The sequence below is a fragment of the Montipora foliosa genome, chromosome 7 (genome assembly GCF_036669935.1).
Source record: "Montipora foliosa isolate CH-2021 chromosome 7, ASM3666993v2, whole genome shotgun sequence".
Taxonomy (NCBI): domain Eukaryota; kingdom Metazoa; phylum Cnidaria; class Anthozoa; order Scleractinia; family Acroporidae; genus Montipora; species Montipora foliosa.
The window spans coordinates 4,429,261-4,435,596 of record NC_090875.1 but is presented as its reverse complement, the minus strand read 5'-3'; the positions used below and the strand labels follow the sequence as shown (position 1 = coordinate 4,435,596).

General features: G+C 38.4%; 1 pseudogene; it reads right to left on the bottom strand.

The window, feature by feature from the left end:
* Positions 1–3,939: 3,939 nt before the first annotated feature.
* Positions 3,940–4,618, bottom strand: LOC138009700 (mRNA export factor GLE1-like; annotated as a pseudogene).
* Between the last annotated feature and the right edge of the window lie 1,718 nt (positions 4,619–6,336).

The following is a 6,336-nucleotide window of genomic DNA, read 5'->3' as shown; positions in this document are numbered from 1 at the left end:
AACTACGTGTGAATCGAACCACGTGTCTGAACTTATTCTTGATTATGCCGTAAGGTAGTATACCGTATGTCGTATGCCGGTTCGAACTGAAATACAATAATGAAAATAGAAGCTAACTTAACTAATATATTTTATAGCAAAGAGGATAAAACGATATAAACGACGAAACTAGTTAAATGCGGTAAATTCTGTAGCATGTACTACTTCTATTCTGGCTTGGAACGCAATAATCCGCTGTGAACTAGCACAAAACTATAAAGGGACAACGCTATACGATACTAATCTTGGACGTAATTACGATATAAGATGAACCTAGCTAGCGAGGAAAGAAAACTGTAACGAAGTGTCGAACATAAAGGCGACTGACCGACTTAGTGCGATATAAAGGCTATTTATAGCTAGTAAAAGGACTTAACTATACTGAAACGAATAACGATGAAAACTAAAAACTATCCTAAGAAACCAATAAATAGATTACTCACTTTGATTTGCACACGCACTAACTTGACTTGATAACCACGAGTGTAGAGAGAAATCTATGGCCCAATGCCGAGTAGATGTTGACGCAGTGAAGTCTACACTAGAACTAACTAACTGGGAAAACCCTACCAAATATGTAACCAAGAGAGCACGTGTACGAAACTTAGCGGTTTGGGCTATTTCCCTAACGGAAATTACAGTCTAGGGCTGGTTCACCGCAGTAGATTAAAAAATAACAACCCATAGCTAGAAAATGATAATAATACGATAACATTACCGAAACAAAAGCCCGCGGAAATTACTAAACCGAAAACATCGTGTTTCAAACCAACACTTACATGAGTAGTATATATTAGTGTCATCAGCAAACAAGTGAAAAGTAAGTAAACTAGAGGTTTAGTGGATAATTTAATTTCACGCTTTGAAAGCTTTCTACGTGGAACGTGAGAGTTAATGAACTGAGAGATTTGATCATAAAAAATATTAAATTTAGAGTTTGCATCCAAATCAGTATTGGAGATATTTTCCCAATTGATAGCTGAGAATTCATTAATAAATTTATCTTCATCAAATTTAGTATAATCATTTTTATAATAATTTAAAATTTTGTAGTTTACTTTGATGTTATCAACAATAAGTAACTGAGGAAGATGATCAGAAATTTTTGAGACAAGGTTTCATAAGATATTTTTAGCCCTAGTGTTATTAATTTCAACCCAAACAGTTTCAAAATCATCATCAGTTGTGCTCAGGTCAGTTCGCTCAAAGGCATTTAAAGATTTACTAGCATACATAGCCACACCACCAGCAGCAGATCTGGAAGGTTGGGAAAAGAGGGTGAAACCGTCCAGATTATTGTTCATTTTAAAACCAGTGGAATAGTTCTCTCTAGTTTCACTAATGCCTATGATGTGAAAGGGAAAATTCAGGGATGCAAGCGTAGTTTGTAAATCATCCAGATGAGCATCAAGGCTGTTTAAATTTATGTGAAATAAAGAAAAATAAGTGCTAGAAGATGATAAATTAGTTTCTGAAAATTAGATGGGTAATAATACATAGAATTTATAGGATTAGGTATATTTGACTCAATACCAGAGTTGTCTAGATTGCTTAGACCAGATATTTTTGACATTATATCAAGGGGGGGTAATAGTTCATTGTCTGAAGGTCTTTCAGAGTGCAGAAGAGTGTCAAATTCAAATTCCTCTAGAGATGTAAAAGGAAAAATGTCAGTAATACATGTTTTACAGAACCATACCTCCATAGTCAACTGCAGACGTTGGTATTCATCAAAGGTTAGACCATTGCATCTATAATGGATCCAGAGATGACAATTACCACATTGAAGTGTTCGATGGTTACTGTTGACCCATTTATGGCATATGCCACAAGGGGATTTTTGTTTTTGCTTAGATGTTACACTGTTCATTCATTATATTATTGCGATTAATGAGTCAGTAAAACATTTAACCAGAGATCGAAGAATATGAAGCCATAGTACCCGATCCATTTGGTCTGTCTTTTATAATAAGTCTATCGAGGGAGAAATAAGCAATCTTTCCTTGGGCTTTTGCTTGTCTCAGCTGCGGTAGCTGGGCTCTTCTCTTTTCCATGGTCTCCTCGGCCAGATCTTCAAAGATGTGGATTCCTTCGGGTTTCATTCTTCTTGCTGCCTTAAGAATCGATTCCTTTGCCTTGTAACTGGTAAACTTACAGACAACTGTTCTTGGTTTTGGAGTACCATCATAAGTCTAAGCAACCATTTTAAAATAGTTAGCTTTCAATAACTGAGTTAGGATTAGTCTGCAGTCAGTGTACAAGTGCGAGACACTGCATTCCATGCATGGGATTAGCATATATTGTAGTGATTGGAGTAATCAATTATCTGAAGTGTTTAGTCTAAAACAACCGTTGTCTTGGTCATTGGGTTAAGAATATTGGTCCCTGGTTATTGGAAGTAAATCATTCTTTCACTTGTAGGATAAAGGCGTTAGATTGTAAAGAAGCTGTGGTGCTGTGTCGGTGGGAAAGTGAAGTAAAAGAAAGGGTTTATCAAGTGAAGTTGATATGGGAAATTGACCACTGTGAAGAAATTTGAAAGCTGGCATTTTGAACCCTTTTTTTGTCTTTCACATAGTAGGACTACTTTTTAAAAGGAAAAAATAGTGATATTTTTTTATGATTCCTTTGGAAATATAACTTGTTTAATACAAGATTGATAAATATTTCTCTCTCAGATTTTCAATTAATTATTAGAGCAGTATACTACCGGAAAGTAACTACATTACAATAACGTTACAATGGTATTATTATTTGGTACTGCTACAATATGAATAAACTTCAATTTACCTTGAAAGAAAATTTGTTTACTCATTTTGCAAGATGGCCTGTTTACATGCTACAGATCCAATCTAGCGGGAGAAATAAGTGATTGGAGTTTTCCAAACTTGGTCACTACGTTTGCCCTTCCTGTGAAAATCATCTTTTGAATAACTAGTTATTTAGCACTGATAAGGCACTGAGGCAGTGTGGTCCAGTGGTTAGGGCGCTTGCCTTGAGATCCGGAGATCCCGGGTTCAAGACCCGCTCTGACCACTCGTCGAATTTGATCCTGGTACTCCCTGGTTCAACTTCCCAGCTGCACTTGTAAATAGCCAACTGGTTTGCCTCCGGCCAGTTGGGATTCTTAACAGTTGTTGTTGTTGTGTTCTGTTGTTTCGTTGATTGTTTCATTGGCCCTGAAAAGCCCCTATGGGGAGCGGTCAATTAAGTATGTATTATGTATTGTATTGTATTTGCAAATCTTTTCAATTCCTGTATTTCTCCATAGAAATCGATTTCATTTACGCTATTGCATTGGTGTGACTCCTCCATTTTATCAGTGCTACAAGATTTACATGTGCATGGCTCTGGTGTCCAAATGTTAATAAATTAAAGTTTGGACCGAGAGTGGCCTGGGATGAATAATAAAATATTTAATTATAAATTTTTAGGAGAGGTTTGCTTGAGTTTGCTTGTGTGGTCAAGTGGATAAGAGAGTGGACAGCAGATCCAGAGATTGGGGTTCAAGTTCATGTTCGGTTAAGTGAAAAAAAAAGTCTTGACAAGTATGGATTGTCTGTGAGAAGTGCTGTAGAATGAGGTGGGCATAAGGGATATCCAAGGGGGGAGGTAACTGGAAGGTAAGGGGGGATAGATCCGTGAAGAAAGGGTGCGGTAGGATAGGGATAATGGGGGAAGATGGGGGAAGGTGAGGGACGGGTAGGACAAGTAGAATGGAGAAGAGCAGAGGTTCGTTCTTTTTTCATACCCCCTAAAAGACCAAGCCCCTGTTTTTTAACTACACCCCTAAAAAAGGAAAATCCCTTTTTTAGACAGCTGATTAAAAAAAATTAACTAGTTAGAAAAAAAAAATTAACTGCAACACATACATGTATGTAATTGCTCAAATTAAAAATGTTAATTCTTGCTGAGTTTTTCAATAAGTGTCATTAGTAGTTGAGTTTGTAGCTGCTGCTGCTGATGTTGAAACTGCATTTGTTGTTGTTGCAGCTGTTGCTGCATGTATTGAAACATTTGTAGCTGTTGTGTTTGGTCCTTCTTCCTTTTTTCCAGCTCTTCTTTCCTTAAGTCAAAATCTCTCCCTGCCTTTTCTCTCAGACACACAATGGTTTCTGATCTTTTTCTTGGGGTTGCTCCACCATCTTTTTGTCCTTTTCTTTTCAAGGTCTCACCCAGTTTCTCCATAGAGAGCTTTCCCATTTCTTCTGCCTTCTTCCTATCCTCAGTTTCACTTCTTTAACCTTCTTCCCCCTTATCTCCTGACTCCCGGTCGCTTTCCTCAAATCTCTCCATAATCTGTTCCAGTAGCTGGTCGATTTCTGACATTTCGGGGGAAATCCCGCTTCCTCGTTCTTCCTCCGTCATTTTCATTTTGTATTTCCTCGAAAGAAGGGCATACTGGTCTCTAACAGCTCTCTTCTGGCCCAGTCGGTGTGCAAAGGCTTCATTGGCATTTAAGCGCTCCGTTATGTCTTCCCAACTCTTCCCTCTCTCTCTGGTGGAAACTTTACTTATACGGCTCGGAAACTATAATCACTTGCAACAAAAGCAAATTGCACTCGAGTTTTCACTCCATCTATCAAATTAAACATCAAACAACAAACACATAGTGATGTTTATTACCCACGCAAAGTTGTGCAAATAAAAAGAGTTCGCGATACTGATTCCATTTGGCTTTTCAGACTGAAATGTGAAGCTCAAATTTAAATGTTTGTATCACAGACTCGAGCATCAAAAGAAATCACTTTCAAAAAGAACGGCTCGGAAATCTAGCTCATTAAATTGGCTTACTTGCAAGCAGAATACTGATAATATCCTGTAGTCTGCTAAGATAAGAATGTAGATTTGTCCAGGGAATGGCCCAACCAGATCAATTGCACATTTGTCCCAGCAATGTTCAGGTAAGGGTCTAGGCTTGCATGGGATATCTCGGTGTAATGGTTGCAATCTTACACAAGTTTCACAGTTACGGCAGAACTCTTCAATGTCCGAGTCCATTCCAGGCCAAAACAGGCTGGTACGTAGACGCTGCTTGGAGCGGACATTGCCTTGATGTGCTTCATGTGCCAGCCTTAGAGCATTCTTCCTGAACTGAGCTGGGACGCAAATACGACGACTACGGCACAGTAAGCCTTGAGCGTAAGTCTTTTCATCCTTCAGCGGTTCCACTGTCTTAAGCTTCCATCCAATGTGTTCCATCCCTCGTTGACAATGATAACTACCTTTTGTAGTTCTGTGTCTAGCAATGCACTGTGCTTTTTGACAAAGTTCATGTACCTCTCCGCAAAATTTACTTCAGTTGCTGGAGAGGTCACTGGTAATCTGGACAAACCATCAGCAATATTCCCAGCCCCTGGTTCATATATGAGGTTAATGTCATAGTCTTGAGCTCGCAATGCAATCCTCTCCAGTCAAATTGACTGTGACGGCTTGGTAACCATACTTAACAATGGCTTGTGGTCTGTTCCTACGGTAACATGACGACCATATATATACATAGTCATCAGCTGAAATAATGGCCCATAGGTTCCTCCAGTGTTTTTCTGGGATTGATCCGTACACAACGGCATTATCAAAGTAGTTCAACACACCAGCCAGTCCTTCACATTTGATGCGCATCACTCTTTGATGCGCCTCTGGAGCTGACACCAACCCAAATGGCAACCTTTTAAACTGGTGAACCTTTCCAACTGCCAAAAATGAAGTAATCTCTCTTGACTCCTTTTACAACCGTATGTGCCATATGCTTTCGCCAGGTCCAATGTTGAAAACATCTTTGCCCCACTGAGTTGACACAGCAGATCTTGGATCCGGGGAATCGGAAACCGTTCTCGTATTACAGCCTTATTCGCCTCTCTGGTATCTACACAGATTCTCAGCTCACCATTTCTTTTGTAACTACTACTACTACTACTACTACTACTACTACTACTAGCTTATTTATATAGTATAAAGGTTCAAATATGCTAAACATCTTTGTATAAAGATAAAATAGAAGATAATGAAAGACATATATACAATTATAACGCTGTATAAGTTAAACTATGTCCACATTTCACACAATACTAAAATAATAATCTTAAAGGCCTGCTTTAACTTTCTTCTTAAAAACTGCTACGGTATTGCATTGTCTTATTTCTAAAGGAATGCTATTCTACAAACGTGGAGCAAAAACTGAAAATACCCTATGACCTTATGCTGTAAATTTGTATGGTGGTTCAACTAATTTAAATTGAGTTAATGTACGACGCGGAACAGAAGGCTTTAATAAATCTTTCAAGTAATGTGGTGCTA